The following is an 18,337-nucleotide window of genomic DNA, read 5'->3' as shown; positions in this document are numbered from 1 at the left end:
GAGAATATTTGATTGTTAATTAAATTGTGATTATTTTATTGTTTTTATTCAACATTGAAAGTAAGTGAGAAGATAGGAATCACGTGTCTCAGTTTCCAAGGGAGGAGTTAGGATTAGCTCTCACCTCGCAAAAGCAGGTCTGTCTGTTCCATGAGCTTCCAGGAGGACAGTCGGAAGTGTAGGGGCATACGCAGGTGCAGAAGATAGGACTCCACACCTTGGTAGCGATGCACATGAGAGTCTCAACGCATCTTGGAATGCACTGCTGAGTAGTGGGGTCCCACTTCTCTGTTAGTGTGCATCTGGAGGGGTCCTGCCTATGAGTGCAGGAGCAGCAGATGGTGAGGCTGATCCTGATGCGGCGCTTCCGATTGCATTGGGGGATGCTGCGCTATTGGGGATGGAAGAGAGTCACTGGCAACGTAGATGACGGGATCTATTGTGATCTGGCGAGGACGGTAGTGGCGAGGAGAAGAGAGAGGAGGATTATTCTCATTTGATGATTATATTCCAAATGGAAAATGGAACACCATTTATTATTCCATTATAATCATATTTCCAGTTTTTTATCAAAGTAACTGGAATTCACACAAACCACCCCCAAATTAGCATTCCCATCCCATCCTCCACCCAAAATTCCAAATCATTCACGAATCGCAACAGAAATAGACGCTTCACTCCTGCCGCCAATCCCAATGGCATATCTTATTAAGACCTGATTAAAAGGTATTTACGGTAAGCTTAAATAAAAGAGGCCATTCAAATACTTCATCAATAATTTTAATATACGTTTAATTGTTTTGGAGTACCGCACTATAATATTATGTAAAAGCAAGATCAACAATCCGTTTAAAAATCTCCATGTTCTGTCTGTCATGACGCCCCGGCCAATGTACCCCCCTACTATTTAGGCCACAATCGATGGTTGTGAGCATCAGTTTTGCCTACGCTGTATTAGAAAGTGGTCAAAGGTAAGCTCGAAAGCATTTAGAGGAAAAATACGTGTCCGCTATGCAGGGCATAGTTTACGCAGATCTAAAAATAGAGCCGGCGCTACCGAGTGACTCCTCCGTCTACTTATCCCCCCCGGCTAAGACTGTCGTTACATGCTCAACCCTACGCAGTGGTTGGGTTTTATGTCATGCCCGCCATCCCTTTTGCCTCTTTTGCCCCTCAGCACGTTTGCTATTTCTTCAATCCCACCATCAATACCTTCACCGCCCAAGGCATCGACATCTCAAATATGCACTCACCCATCGCCGTCCCTTCCTTCTACATTCCCACTTGATTTTATATCTGTTTGTCTGTTTCTCATAGGGAAAGGTCCTCGTCTTTGACCCTTGATCCTTCTGGTAGATTTTTTGAAAAGCGTTTATTTTATGAGTACCGTCAAAGTTAGAACAGGGAAAGTAAAAACGAGCCGAAATGGAAGGCGGGAGAGGGGGGACGCGGGGAAACGGGCATTTATATGAGGATTTGAAGAGAAAATGTACATAATCATCTACGGCTGAGGTAATAACTTTCCCTCCACCCCCGAGCCTACTCCTCTTTTTCAAATTTCATGCGGTGCAAGCTTTCGTTCTCATAGTTGAGCTCACGCACTTGGGCCGATAGCACGTCTTTTTCCCTTCCGATCCTCAAGAATTCATCCTTGCACTTCTCCATCTCCAAAGAACTTTCTAGAAGTAAATCCTTCAAATTTCGGATCTCCTTGCACAACAGCCCATTCTCGTCGGCAAGCACGACCAAACGGTCGTTCTCCGATTTGAGGATGACGTTTTGGCGGTGCAGGTCGTCGATCATATAGTTCAGTTGTCCTTTTCCCTGACGAAACTCACCTGGCTGAGCTAGAGCTCATCTTTGAGCTTGCCGATGAGGGCGTCGCGGTTGGCTATCTCCCGATCTGAGGAGTTTGTAGGTCCTTGTATGAGTCCTAGCCTTGGCAGCTAGACGTTGAGAGCATCAACTTCTTCTTTGAATCTGTTCCTTTAGTGGACCAGGTTGGTGATTTCCTCAGTGGAATTTTTGGTCAGATCGATGTATCTTTGCTTCTCATCGCTGATGACGTGGTTAAGACCCTAGATGGCTCTTTCCTTGCTGGTGATGATGTCCTTCAGTCTGTTGGCTTCGTTCTCGAAGGTGGCGGTAAGGTCCTTCAACTCTTGGTTTTGATCATGGATTCATGAAGACGTTGTTTTCGACCTTTTCGAGTTCAGTCTTATGAAGGCGTTCCAAATTTTCCTTCTCTCTCTCCCTGTCAGCTGAAGCTTTTCAATTTGTCCCTTGAACTCCACTTCAGTATTGAACAGCTTCCTGCTCAATTATTCGTAATCCTGCTTCGCCTTCTCTCCCTAAGCCTTCATCCTCTTCTCAGTGTCCTCCAACTTCTCACACACATTCTTATAGTGAATCTCCAATTTTTCGTGATTTTTGGCCAATTAGTCGAAGTTATTGCCTCCGTGGTCCAGTTGTTCTTTCAGTTCCGAGACCTAATTCTCCAGCTCTGCTATTCTGCCTTCGAGAAGTTCCTTTTCGATTGTGCAAATTTTGCCTCCTCCTACTTGGAGAATATGATCTTCTGCATTTCCTCGTTGAAGGTGCGCTGGATGTCCTTCAGTCTCTGTCGTGTTTGGCTTCATTTCGTTGAGCATCTTCTTGTACATGAGGATCTGTTGAGTCAAGGTCTGTTCGATTCCGTCCCGTTCCTCTTGGATCTGGCTGAGGCGGTCCTTGAGGAGGCTATTGAAGGCCTAGGATTCACGAACCTTGCTGGATTACTACTCGATTTTCTTGAAGGTGGAGGCTTCCTTGTAGAGGACGTTGTCTGCCAGTTTGCTGGAGTATAGGTGAGGCTGGCGTAGGCTCCCTTGCCGAACTTCTAGGGCGAGAGGTTCTCCAGCTTGGTGGGGGATTCGTCTCTGGAGAGACGGCTATTGAGAAGGTGGTCCATGTTTAAATAAATTTTATATATCTTAAATCGGAATCAACTAAAATTTATTTTCGTTTTATCGAAAAGAGTTGAAATAAATGCAAAAATAATCCGCAAGAGGACAGGACGATGGATATCAGAATAGAAGGGGTAATAATTGATGAAATTGTATCATTTCAGCTCTTCTTGTCGATCACGTCGGTTAGCCTTTTCAGCAAATCTCCCACTGTTTCCTTTTCAAAGCAGTCGCACACTAGCTTCTTCTACATCCCATATTACCCCTTCCTCATCTTGTATCCGTGCTATTACTCCTCCTCTGGCACGTCTTCAGTATGGACAAACACTATCGTCCTACTTTTTCTCTTTTTTTCAGAGTTGGTTATTTGGTATATTTTTCCATTCTCATATTGGGTTTCCATGATAATCTCGCTTCCCCTCGTCGAATATGCAATCTCTCTTCCTTCTGGTTTTTGGATGATTTCAATGGGTTTTTTGTCCTTCATGATGATCACTGGACGTTCTCCTTACGCTCTTGCCATTTTCTTAGAGGCGTTGTTGAGTCATGGAATATTTTTTCGATCTCATTGTCATCCAGTTTCATGATGTTTTCCTTGAGATCAGGCAATCTCTTTATCAGCTTAGCCCTTATATCCTTGACCCTTCTCTGCTTAGACTCTGAGTTTTCATCGCTTTTCCGAAAACTCGAGGACATCATCATATCGTAGGTTCGCTTGGTAGGTAGCTATGGCTCATATGGGGATCATCTTGCAGGTCAATCACTGTTCTTTAGAATGTGTTTGTATTCTTATCAACTGGAGGATTGAGTGGCCTTACCTCCTCTCTGTTTTTAATTTGGTTTGATTTATTACTGCCATTGCTGTTGATGTTGCTAAAGTTATTGCTGTTGTTCATGTTGCTGATACTTTTGCTGCTGTTGTTACTGATGTTGTTGATTATGTGCTGTTATTATTGTTGTTGTGTGTTGTGTTGTTTTTGGTGCTGTTATTGTTGTTTGTGTTGTTTGTGTTGTTTGTGCTGTTATTGTTGTCATTGGTAATGTTGTTGGAGCTGGTGAGGCTCACGAGGACGGCTTACAGTTCTTCTTTGCTTATTTTGCGGAGCTAAATCTAAAGATGAGGAAACTTCTTGACGCATGCGTCCAAGATGATAGAAGAAGAGTAGTCTTGTATCTTTTGGGATATTTATGCTCTCGAAATTGACCATTTTTAGCTCCTTCATAGAGCATCTTGACATACTCATCGTTAATGCTATTCAGTTGCTCCCGTTTTAGGGAAGGAATGCTTTACGCAAGAAAGTTCTTCATCTCATCGATTGAAACATGCTGCCTGTAGGCTGGAGACTGAGGAATGATCTGTAGTGGCGGCAACGAAAATCGTTTTGGCGATTCAGGCTGTTGTTGTATCTGTTAAGATTGTTGTGGTTGGGGTTGTTTAGGTTGCTATGCCTGCTATGCCTGCTAAGCTTGTTCTTCTTGCTGTGGTGGTGGCTGTGAATCAATTACTTGTATCACTGTTTCTAAAGCAGGCTAAGGCATTCTTTCAGGCTCAGGGATTCTTTCGGGTTATTTCTGCTGAGGCTGTAGGCATCTGATGGATTAATCCACGATTTTGATGATGTCCTAATCGGCCATCTCTCTAAACGGATCGCTTTCGTACTTGTAAAATTAGTTGATCACCTTCCTCAAGTCTTAGATGGCCAATGTCTTGAAGAATCTGAGTGTTTCAATTGGTGGCCATGATGGATCAATCACTAATCTTCTACTTTCCTTTATCTATTCATGTTGTGGTTGTTCAGACTGTTTTCTGCTGCTTCCTTTCTGTTACTTGTTAAAAGCCTGAGTTCCTAGATAGTGAACACAGATTAGAAGATGTTTTCGATGGGGATGTTGGCCATTTCTATGCGAATTCCTTTGAAGATGTCATGCACCTAGTCCTCATTCATCCTTTCTACTTCAGTTTTCATCTCAGGGATCAGGTAAAGGAGGATCTTTCGGATTTGCTATATGTTGAGCCTGTCCGCTATTAGGTCCAATGATATGGGAATAGCTTATACTGGCTGCTCGATCTACATGGGAACATTGGCAGGGTCTTGCACTTCAGGAGGCTGTTCAATCGTAGGCTCGTTGTTGTTGGGAGGAAGGAACTCTTCATTCGGAAGTGAGTCAGCTTGCACGATAGCAGGCTACTGGGATTATATGGGAGCCTCAAATTGCTTGATGACTTGTGATTGACTTATGAACTATTAATTGTTTACGGCCTAGTCAACATCCACCCGCACAAGAATCTCCGAACTAATTACTTCTGGTGGGTTTTCCAAGTATTCAACTTGGGGAATCGGCTCGTAAATGGGCGCTTCTTCTCTCACCACAGGCGGAACCCATTATGGCAAGCTGAAGCTAAGAGGCTTAGATGGAGCAATAGCCTCTCTGCATTCTTTTCTTCAACAGCTTCCCTTACCTATGCCTCAGCTTATGGCTCCTTTTGAATTTATGGCTCAGCTTCCTTAGGCTTTTGTTTTGACTTGAAAAAAGTTTAGAGCGGAACTAGCGGATTCAGTTCTTCCTCCACTAGCAACATCCCCTCTTCCACCATTTCGAACAGCCATGACATTCGCTCTCCTCTTTTTTGTATTCCTTTGAGTTGATTACGTTTTGAAGCGATGGCTAGCGGGGTGGCAATGGCCTGATCGATTCCACAATTGGGACAACTTTGCAGACTTCGGCTTCGATGCAAGGTGGGTGCATTACTTAGGGGCAGGGACAGGGACAGGTAGCGGCTCGCATGCGTCATCTTTCTTCTTCTCCTGCTAGACCTTCACTTTTTATGTTCTTTTCTGCAGCAATTGATAGAGTCTGGGGTATGAGAAGGAGGTGATTCCCTTGGCGTTGGGGGCAGCTTTGGGCGTTTTCGAGACTGATTGCTGTCATCATCGTCGATTTCGATAACGTTGGAGGGATTGAAGTTGCTCATGATGATATAACTAATGTATTTACTTTAGCAATGCAAAACAAGCAGATGTTAAGGTTATAGGCCTATATAAAAATGCAATAATGACTTGGAAGATTATTCGACCATTGACTTTTGCTATCATTGGACCTTCTGTCAGTGATGACCATTTTTAAATGTGGAACAGGGATTCATGAAAATTGACTCATTGTATTGCTTGAGGGTAATCATAGATACAATATAATGAATCACTTGTTTAATAGGAACCTGGAGATGAGGCTTTCCTTGTCCTTGACCTCCTGACATTTGTGGTCGTAGTTGATAGTCATTGCCTATAATTGCTTCTGAAGACGAGCTATTTGCTGTCTGTGTTCGATTTGGATGTTTTCAATGGCAGTTTTAAATTAAATTTACTTGTTCTTGACTGAGATTCTTTACCGCTATAGCTACAACCTCAAATGCTTGCTTTTTTTCATGCTTCTTCATCTTCATGATTGGCTGGTCCTTTAAAATGGGATTTTAGAGTTCTTCTGGTATGGTTTGGCAGAAGGAGTCATTGACGAATAGCGGAAATACATCTGTCTGTATTTACATGTCTGAAGTTGGAGCTTCTGGTGGTAGCTTCGAGAGTGATTCGTTGATTCTCAGAAGCTACTTGTTCTCTTCGAAAAGGAAATTGAGGTCCTGCTCAATCTGTTCCACTCTAAAGATCATTTGCTCCTTCTCTTTCAGCTTCAGCTACAATTACTATATCTTTCGCTCAGCTGATTCATTTTTTTACTATAATTCCCTAATCCTTTGCTCATTCAACACGCTCTTTTCCGTCTCTCTGATACCTTCTGTTATCAGGCTTGTCTATGCTGGTGGCTTATTGTCTGTTGGTTGTCATTTTGATCTACTTGAGGACTTCCGATTTCAAAGTGCTAACTGTGCTTTGGGTGCGTGTCTTTGAATTGTTTGACTTTGCTTGCTGGGTGGTAATGTTTTCCTTGTTTTGAGCTTGTAAGGTATTGGGTTTGGAGCAAATTTTGGTCTTATGCATACTGGAATAGTGACTGCATTCTGAAGATATGAGATTGTAGTTTGGGAATGCTTGCTCATATGGCTGGTTCAATGTTCGGTTAAAGTTGGGCTTCAAATCGTTGCTAAAATTGAGAGATTTATGAGTGAATTATTGACCTGGTTGGCTGCATCTTATTTCGAGCTGGCAAAAGGTTGGTTTTACCTTTGCTACCAGCTAATTTCTTCTGTATTTTTGTGTTTATGAATATTTAACGACTCCTGAAAAATTAGCAAATCATATTCGATGCTTCCTTTGCTTTATTCTTCCCGTTCTGTGGCAATTTCTTCATTTTTAGTTTTTTTCTTGATCTTGGCCAAATATATGGGCTCTCTCACGGTTGGCTTTATCATATATTAACAATAATTTTTATTATTCAATTATAGTCACCCAATCAAATTTAAAATTGATGTGTTTGCCTGTGACTCACATATAATTTTATTGATTTATAAATCAGTCCAAAATCCAATGAAAAGATCACCCAAAAATGCAGAAACGAAAAGAAAAATATAAAATAAACGTGACCCGCTGGATTTGAAACATAACCTTATATGTTTTGGAAATATTGTTGGCAGTATCTTCAAGCGAGTTCAATCTCAAGCCATGGGTACGATCGCACGAGCTTCCTATGAGAAGGAAAATGCGTAGTTAAAGCAAAGGATGACAAGTTATAAGTGCAATTGAAAGATATGTAGGTTTAGAAATGGAACTAGAATAAAATTGCAGGAGATTGGAAAGATCCAGACTTTCCTTGCCTCCGAAACGGCCAACCATCAACTAGAGAGAACTTTCCTAATCTCGATCAACAGATCTACTGAAAAAGTACCAGGAAAATGAAACCAAGATGCAAAATCAAATCTAACAACTCAACAATTAGATAGCCAAATTGGAAGAAAAGTAGAAAACTTGCTGGAATATAGAGAAAAATATGAATCATTAAGAAATGATAATGCCAAATTGTGTATGGACTTCGAAAGACTAAGACTGGAGATGGATGCAATGACTTATTCCAGATCATCCTGCAAGAGTATATAGCAAACTCCAAGAGCGTTACTTTCCTAGAATTCCTAAAGCAGATAATCCTGGTTCGACGAAGAGAGGGAAAAGCTGAGGTAGTTTGATGACTTTTTGATGGTCTATGAGACCATTAGATTGAAAAAGAGCCAAAGAAATTCATATGAGAGATAGATGAATGAACTCAGAATCGCATATCCAGATAGCATGCTTTTGGAATTCTATAAAATCATCTGCTTCTGTAATTCAATTACCAAACTGTCATAACAAGCATGAAATCAATAATATCTCTATTCAATAAAATGGATGGAAAAGACGCTCCAATATACTGCTAAAGTAAGAAGGAGAAGCATTTGCTTACATCAATCAGATAATAACGATGCTACTGAATCTATCCAAAGACAAGGAACAATTGACTAAATCAGCTAGTGAGCTTTAGACTTTGAGGAAGAAGTGCAAAATGCTTAGCTAGTAAAATACTTAAATCAAATAGGAGATAAAGTAGTTTAAGACATAATACAAGAAAATTAGCGAGTTGAACAGCAAAATGAATGTATAAATCCAAAATAAGGCACTAATCAAGGAAAACTAACAGGAAAATCCATCCTTAGTCATCCGTACAAAAGAAAAATAATCTGCTTAGTCATAGCTTGCCCAAGCTTACCTTACAATTTAATTTCTCAATGGCGAAATATATAAACTAAAAGAATAGCTTTACTAGGCTAAGCTCTCTTCATAAATGGAGCGAAAAATGGCTAAACTTCAAAAAAATAAACATATTTCAAAATGTTGAGGAGCAAGAGCTACAGCCAAAAGACACGAGCTTGTCAGAGTCACAAGCCAGAGTGGAGAATCTATAATAGAAGGTAGCCAATTATAAGTTATTATTTTAAAAGATAAAGATGGAAAGAGATAACCTGAAGCTCCTACTCGAGTAAAAAAACTAGGAGTATGAAATATCAAAAGAGAGTGAAGAGAGATACGAATAATTGAAGAAGAAAGATGAAGAAAAGATCAACAGTCTCACATAAGAGTGCAAAAAATTTGAGCTTTAAAATAAAAGACTAACCTCATAGGTATAAAAGGTAGTGAGAGAAAGCCATACAATCAAAGATGATTACGTCAACCTATAATCGAAGGCAAACTAAACGATCACTTTGAAGAATAGGTAACAATAGGAACTCATCAGCATCCTCAAGGACCAAGAGAATGTCATCAATATACGACAAGCCGAGTTCTAATAGTTAAGAATGCATTATGAAGCAGATATCAATCATTTTCAGCAAGAAAACAACATGCTCAGAAACACCATCCAAATCATCTAACATTAAACCCATGCCTACATCGTGAATTTGGAATAACAGCTTAGACAGTAGCGCATACAATCAGAGAAATTAAATCGGTAAATACAGTAAACCAACTAATCATTTAAAGGTAAAGACAAGCCTTTCGCGAAAAGACAAATAGTATTCCAAAATCTCATAATCATTCTCAATCAATTATGTGGCATAAAACAAAGAAAAACATAATTCGGCAACAGCTATAGGCCATGAGTAATGAACTTGCAATCACTATTAGAAACTGCTAAAATTAGAAGCGCCAAAGTAGAAGGTACATCGAGGAGCTGCTTGATGATTTTCAGAAAAGAGCGCCCACTTCAATGAGGAAAAACGCATGCTAAAGGAAGAAGTTTAGAGAGTGAGAAGCTAGGAATACTAGATCAACCAGGATAAGATTAAAAGATTGAGGTAAGATATCCAAGCATTACGAGTTGAGAATGAAAGACTAATATCAATTATCGACTCTAATGAAGCCCCATTCAATCAACTAGTCCAATACATAGGCAACTTTGTGAGGAAAATCATGCTCTACAATAAGCCAATCATAACTTATCAGCGAATATTGCCACCGTCCAAGAGGAAAAATATTCATTAGAACAAGTATTCGCAGCATCATAGAGTTAGAAGCTGTCACTGCTTGACCAACTTCGTCTGCTGGAGGAAAAAATATTCGAATTTTAGCTTAGAATCAAAGCCATAATCAGCCAAGACAATTAAAGGACGATAGGAAAACTGTCAATTCTCAAGAACTGATAATAAATTTACGAAAGATATCAGCCATTTAAAAGACAGATTGATTTATTAAATGATAAAAATGCTAGTTGGAAAGATAGGTTGTTCGGCTCCAAAGCAACCTAATTAGGCTGGAATCAGAAGCAAGTATATACAAGGAACTTGAGAAGAAAAATAATACAGTTATCACGAATAAGCAAGATCTTTATAGCAATACTTATAGGAGCAAATCTAAGGAAAGAAGCGTAATTGAAGGAGCATGTATAAAAGGAAAACTAAATGCTTTCCAAAATTTAAGGTCAAATAGCAAGATAAAGTAATACTAGTCGTAGAGACAACATCTCTTGAAGGCTTTAACTGAGAAGGACTATCAGAATAATCAAAGAGTGCCCATTTTTAGCTCAGTTTATAAGCCTGAACCAAACTATCCTTTAGCTCAAGTCAATAATTGACTCCAAATAGGTATAAATAAACAGAATTCATAAAGATAGTGACCGCAACCATACTTTTGCTGTCCTTCAGAATCAAGTAGTAGAAAGATAAACAAGGCTGATCATGGCTTTAAATGAAAATAATCGATTAAAACAAGCTCTTGAGATGAACCGACAACAGTTATCAGAGTTAGGCCACTGCTTTGAAGAAAATCAGGCAATTAAAATGGAAAATAAACGCCTTACCAATAAGATATCAATGGTATAGTCATCACTTAAAGAGATATAATAGAAATATCTTCAATTACAATCTGATAATGTCAGTTTGGAAGCAAAAATGAAATAATACAATCATAATCAACCATCAGATGTCCATCTCAATTCCACAACAGAAAAGATGATTAGATAAGAATTGTAATGGTATAAATAACACTTAAACTTAAAGGATAGCTAGCTTAATCAACTCAGAGCATTATCTATTGATCTTCAACGAAAAATGTGTGAAATCGAAAAACAAATAGCCGAAGCCATAATAAGAGAGCAAAAACATTTGATATAACTAAATGGCTACTAACAGACCAAAGGAAAGCTACGAGAGCTTGAAAATCTTCTGTTTAAAATCAAAATATAAAAGGATACAGAAATCAATAAAATGGTAATGCAACTGAATGACAAATAATAAGAAATCGGAAGGCTTCAGCTTAGAATTAATCAGCTGGGATAGAAGATAAAAAAGTCAAATGAGAAGCTATCCAGCTTCAAAAAATAGGAAAAGAAGGTTCTTTTGGAGATCGCAAAGCAATTAGACGATAACTACAAGGTAGATGGTGAGGAAGAGTAAATGTACGTTAAAATTCTTCAAAAGATAAATCAATAAGTGACTGAATTAATATAAATGAACAATTCCTTAAAGTAAAAGGGACAATTACTTGAAAAGTAAGAGTATCCATTATCCATTTAAGAAATGTAAGGCAATCTTTCACTCTTATTATCTCACACCATCAAAAACTTCATCTCATACCTGTCCACCAATCACTTCATCAATCCATAGGAAGTTCCCACCCTTCCCAAAGAAACTGACATCGAAAAACTTATCTTCTAGTTTGGCCATATTCTAAAGGATCTGTTTGCAATCTGCATCAAAAACACCGAAGACGAGATAGTCAAATATAACAACATAATACGAGACATAAGAGTACTGATCGAGGAAGCTTACTAGTCCAAGAATATATAAACTCTAAGCAATTTGATGATCTTGCTGCAGCAGGCCGATTGACATCTCCCGTGATTACAAATGTGATATTATTATAAACTTATCTTTACTTTATCGCAACAATGGTCCTCTATGATATCGGTAAGCATTCCATAAGCAAGCGATAACAGTGCTGCCAGTCTATGCCTACTACTGCCAATTGATGCTCATCCGAAAGGAAAAATCGATTGGATCTTTTTCCATCTATGTCTGCGCAATTATCCTGATTGCTAACATCCTTAGAATATTCTTTTGGTTCACCGTAGGATTCGCAGTCAGTCTGCTCTTCCAATCCATCTTCGTCATCATTATTATGGTACATATGTAGTCACAAAGTTGATGCTGCTAAAGTAATGCGTATAAGTTTCCGACCACTTCATCAAACACACTACCATTTGGGATCGATTCTGGAAGTGGGAAACATATCATCAATACAGTATGGATGCATTAAATTCAGTGAAGTTTTTAGTTGGCCTAACAGCAGCCCTAGCGGTGATCACCTTGGTGCTTCAAGTGTTTACTTTTGGATATTTTGGCCAATTTATAGGATTTTTATCGCTGAGCATTGAAGCTATGCTCGGCTTTCCGCAACTCTACTCCAACTGGAAATCCAAAAGCGTGAAGGGAGTAAGCACAACCATGATCGCCATGTGGTTCTTTGGAGATTTCGCCAAAACCATCTACTTCATCATCAGAGTAAAGATCCCATAACCAAGGCACAACCCTTCCAGTTCATCATGTGTGGAGTCATCCAGCTGACCACGGACATCTTGCTGCTGATTCAGGTTCTAACTTACGGAAAAGATTAATATAATTCTGTCTAGGAAGGAGTGCAGAGTGATGATTATATGGTATAGATGATAATGGGTATATGAAGAGATTCAATGCCGAAAATTATGAAATCCTCCTGCTTAGCATTCCTCGTTGACAGTCTCCTCACTTGATTCGCATCCACACTTATCGCATCGCATTAGTAGGGCCTCTAGCTCGTGCCTAATCTTATCCTTCAACCTAAATGAAAGCAAATTTACTTTCCCCATTCGTTGATCTCAGCATGAGCCTATTCGTTGAGTGATTCCATCATCTTGGCTCTCAAGCCTTTCTTCTCTTGATTGAGTGCCCAAATGGCTTCATCTTTCAGCTTCAAAAGCTCTATCCAGTTACGATTCTTCTCCAGAATCAACTTCCTTTACGTTAGTTCTCTTGGCAAATCGTAGGGGTATATCTATACGCTGGTCTTGACTGGCTTCGCGATTAAATTCTATGCCTACTCCTGCAGGTATCTCGATCTGAGCAGGAAGGGAACGATGGCCTTGGGAGCTGGATCGCTGGCATTGGGCGCAATTGGGTTTAAGTTAGTCAGCTCGAAGAATTCGTTACCGAGAGCATTGATTCCCTCGAGATCTCTCTGCAGATCCGCCATCTCGTGATGCAGGATGGCAAACTTGCTGCCAGAGCTGGCTTTAAGCCGGTCCAGCATCTCGCTAAACTCCACCTTTGTCATCTTTTCGATCCCGTTCTTTACGTATCTTAGCTCGTCGCTCAACAGCGTGAGCTCGTCCAGATATTTGTTGAGCTTATCCCGCTTCTCCAACAGCGGCCGCATACAATTTCGTTGAGATACAAGTATCTCGCCTGGAATGCCTAGTCCATGCGGGTCACTCGGTGCATTTGGTTGTTATGGGGACCGTAGATGAGCAGTTCTCGCACCCTGTCTGCTCGCAAATCTAGCAGAAGAGAGTGGTGGGCTCCTTGTGGTGCGGGCAGAGACTTGGTAAATTTGAAAATACGCGTCGTCGGTTGTGACTGCGGCGGAAACTGAAAGGATTCTTTAGAAAGTCTGAAAAATTGTCTTGCGATAAGTCCAAGTCTGGATGCGGAGCCTATGGCTTTTCTGATTTTTCATCTTTCTTTTTCTTTGAAACTTTTTCGGTCTTGTCGGCTGACTTCTTGGACTTGGCATCTCCCTTGTCCTCTTTAGATTTCTTGGACTTTGCATCCTTAGGTGGTTTTTCCGCTTCTCCTTATCTTTCTCTTTGGACTTGCTTTTGCTCTTAGCTTTTTTCTCGCTCATTTCAAATATAATAACCCTATAGGGGAATAAATATATAAATAAAATGAATATCCTGGAGCTGGATTAGCAACCTGAAGAGCTCTTCTAATAGGACCACTCTCACCATTTTTCCATAGAGGAAGAGACAGAGGAATTGATCAATGAGGTCTTTAACCAAAAGTACCAACCAGTATACGATCCCAATTCCACCAAAAAGAAAGAAGAACTTTATAAGAAACAAAAGAAAATTACCAATTACCAATACAAACCAAATAACATCACAAACGAGATAGCAACATAAAAATATACCAAAATGTAGAGGATGAAGAAGTATCATCATCCTTCAAAGAGTTCCTCATGAGGGCGCAGGAAAGAATCGATAAACGCCAAAATTGGATCACCAGAGAACGCCAAAAGAAGGAATAAAATGAAAAAAGGACCCTGAAGGAAATACCAGACATCCTGAGAGGAAGCAGGGAGAAAGTTCAACCCATTTATGAAAGATGCATCCATCTCCAAAAAAGCAAATAGAAGGATCTATAAATCAAACGCATCGAAAAATACAAGAAATAAGTGGAGAAAGCTGAAAGCTTCAGTTACCACCCAGAAATAAACGGTCCTAAACACAAAATGAGAACTTTTGAAGAATATTTCGCAGAGAAGTAATCTGGAGAGAAGAGAAGTAGCAATAGCTATAGAAAAAGAGAGTGGCATACGAGGTGAAAAAGCTTAGTTAATGCACATTCACGCCCAATCTAGTAGCAAAGTATACTAAGCCAAATCCCAGAATAATTCCAGGCTAGCGTGTATAGTAACGCCTATTACGAAGTATATAGCGTTCTTTATAAAAGTAAAAAGACAAGTAAAACTTGTGAGCGTTTACCACTTGATAATCTAAGCTGGTATATTATATCCAATAACCAATCATCATCTAATTCTATCAGTGACAACTCATTTATCGAGCGAAGTGGTCATATTAATATGGATGTCTCCTTGCAGCATCTTCACAGAAAATTACACAATCTGTATGCATCGCAACGAGTAGATAAGGAACGAACTCTATGGGTTGATTGAAGCCCAATGGGAAAAATTGATCCATGCCACCAGAGCGTCATGGGGGAAACTTATGAAACAGGGAAATTGTATTTTTAGAGAGCGAAATACTTCATCACCAAAATGGAACATAGCTTGCAGGAATTCAACTTCCAGCCTATGCCAATCCTCAAAGGTTCATAATAACATGAAGCAACCAAAGTGCCAGTCGTTGAAGATGTTATGAGGAACCGCCAACGTTCAGTTCAAACAACTTTGCCAGTTCATCGTAAAGCAGCAATAAGAGTAAAATACGGAAGAAGAGTAAAAAAGCATGAAGATCATCAGTGAGAGCCCTTGAAAACAATGTGTCGCGTTCTGACCTCCAGTTGCCATGCAGTGCATCGAGCAAGCCATGAAGATCTTCTAAAATAGCTAAAAGCATGCAAATCAGAAGAAGCGAAGGCTTAATTCAAGATTTGCTTTATTTCGCCAAGGGAAAAAGGCAATCGTCCTAATGATGGGCTCCAGATACACGCAGCCGCATACTACTCAGATCTATCATCCACGAGTTAAGTTGGAAGAGATCAGACGGTGCTTACTCTAATAAGGAAATTGCAGAGTATAATTTCATCCTCGGTAACTGCATTCTCCTTTCCGATCAAAATGATTGTAAGATTAGGCACTGTAGTTATTTTAAAAATCTTTCAGGATGTACCTAAACCACCTTCTCTTCAATCTCAACTACGATGCTGCATTGATGCCGCTTCCGCCCACCGACGGTTCCCCCATCGACAGGTTTCCCTACCTCAACAAGCCAAACGATCCAGAGCCAGTCAAGCTGATCAAGGAAGTCATGAGCATCATCCTCGATAAGATAGAAGACGTGGGATCAATTTTAAAGCTAAAGAAGGCCATGAAATAAGGAACAACAAATAGGAAAAATAAAGCAATTAGTCGATAGAGTCAATATCAGACGCAACAAGACCAATCGAATCTCACGAAAGCGAATCCCACAGTTGACCCTATAGGCCTAGAGAGGTTTTAAATGGAGCAGCTTATCGAGTGGCGTCAATGGCTTCCACCACTATTACCACAGCGTTCTCCATAATACTCGTGGCAGGAATGAGTAAGTGATTGCATTAAGTCATGATCATTCAATATGTTGTCTGCGTTTCTTGCGTTGCTGGTATGCGTAGTTTTAGAACTTTACCACTTCGTTGAGGTAGTTTGCGCTGTTCTACTCCTTTATGTTCTTCTGGATGAAGTCAGCCAGCTTCATATCGTTCACCCGCAAGAGTAGTTGGGGTGTAGCAGTGTCCTTCCGCTTTTGTCGACGTGAGAAGGGGGTATAGTTGGTCGATCCGCGATAGTGGGTGTTGCTGGTGATGAGGTAGGGCTGCTGCGTCATGCGTACCTTTTAGATATCCTACATTCGCTTGGCATTCTTCTTGCGCATGAGGGCGATGCGTTGTTGGTGCGTTCGATGTCCTCAAATGCTTTTTTGAGGAGGTCCTCCTGGGTGAAGGCGGCAAACCTCACCTGCTCCTACTCTCTCTGGCGCTGCAGCTGCTCTCTCTTGCGCTTCTCCTTCTGCATCCTTGCTCGTCTTCTTCGCTACTATCATACAGTTCCTCTGCGACTTCTCCATCTCCTTCTTCCTCCGCTTCCCTTTCCTCCATGAAGCGTTCAGGTTAAATGTTGGAGACCACTTCTCCTTCCTCTGAGGCTGAGGGCATTTCGGGTTGCTGTGGGGGTTCCTCTGAGGAGGAGTCCTCATTGAAGATCTCTTCCTTTTGCGGTTTGCCCTTGGACTTCATATGGTGCATTGCGCGTGCGGAATAATAAATGCATAAGACAACCAATCAATCAGAGGGGTAGCTTTAAACGCGAACAAATATAAATAATCATCACAAATACATTTAAAGGTAAAGCGCCTATGGGATACTCATGATGGGATTGGGAATATGCATTGCAAATCATCATAATTGGGGGGATTGGGCAATATTAGGTGTAGTCTGTGTCAACTTTAGTGGATATTAATTGTTGGGATTTCTTTTATGGTTATAATATCTTAATTACTTCAACAAATGGCCTACAAGTTGTACTCTCCCCAGAACTACGCCACTGCTGGCGCCAAGGTGGAACTTTTCCTCCGCTTTGTCGACATCCCCGTCGAGTTCATCCGCATCCCCTGGGACCAGTGGAAGTCTCCTGAATATCTTGCCAAGCATCCCCTCGGCAAGGTCCCCACTCTTGAGACCCTGAAGGCTGCATTTTCGAGTCTGCCGCCATCCTCCGCTTCCTCGCCCGCAAGGCTGGCAAGTTCTACGGCAACACCCCCGCCGAGACTGCCCAGGTCGACCAATGGCTGGAGTACCAAAACACTCAGCTCTCCCCCAACAACGTCCGCACCATCTATGGCTCCCTCGGCTACATGCCCGTCACCAAGGAGGCATACGAGCCGGAAAGAAGGACTACATTGAAGCCCTCAGAATCGCTGATGCTCAGCTCCAGAAGACTCCCTACTTGCTGGTAACGAGATCACCATTGCCGATATTGCCCTGATCGGCGGAATCAGACTCGTCCTCAGACTCATCTTCGACGAGAAAGCCAGAGCTGCCATCCCCCACGTTGTTCAGTGGTATGAGCGCCTCTTCACCCACAAGGAAATCTCCGGTTTCTTCGGAAAGCCTTGGCTCTGCACTCGCGAACTCGTCCCCGAGTTTGCTGATGCCAAAAAGCCAGAAGTCAAGCCTGAAGCCAAGACTGAAGCCAAGACTGAAGCTAAGACTGAAGCTAAGACTGAGGCCAAGCCTAAGGGCGAGAAGAAGGAGAAGAAGAAGGAGGAGCCAAAGAAGCAAGAGGCAAAGAAGGAGGAGCCTAAGAAGAAAAAGAAGAAAGAAGAGTCTGAGGAAGAGGCTGATGAGCCACTCGTCCCCGTTGAGAAGAAGAAAACCCTCTTGACCTTCTCCCCAAGTCCCCATTCAACATCGACGACTGGAAGCGTGAGTTCTGCAACTCCGAGGACAAGAAGGCCAGTCTCGAGAAGTTCTGGCAAAACTTCGACCACCAAGGATGGTCCCTCTGGAGGGTCCACTACGTCTTATACGAGGGAGAGGGTAAGGTCGGCTACTTGACCAACAACCTCAAGAACGGTCACCTCAGAAACATTGACCACTTCAGAAAATACTGCTTCGCCGTCCACGGAGTCTACGGAGTTGAGAACGACTACGTGATCGAGGGTATCTGGTTCTGGAGAGGAACTGAGATCCCCGAGGAGTGGAAGGAGCACCAGAGCTACGACTACTTCACCTTCACCAGACTCGATGAGACGATCCCGCCGTCCAGGCACTCACTGCTCAGTACTGGCTCAACCTTACCGAGAACGACCAAGTCGAAGGCAGGCCCGTATTCGATGCCAAATGGTTCAAATGATCACCATATGTCAATCAACATCCCATCATTTATTGCATATTAAAAGAAATAAGTCTATCATTCATTTATGCTGCTCATTAGGTCTCTACG

The sequence above is a fragment of the Nymphaea colorata genome, unplaced genomic scaffold (genome assembly GCF_008831285.2).
Source record: "Nymphaea colorata isolate Beijing-Zhang1983 unplaced genomic scaffold, ASM883128v2 scaffold0504, whole genome shotgun sequence".
NCBI lineage: Eukaryota > Viridiplantae > Streptophyta > Magnoliopsida > Nymphaeales > Nymphaeaceae > Nymphaea > Nymphaea colorata.
This window is presented reverse-complemented; position numbering follows the sequence as displayed.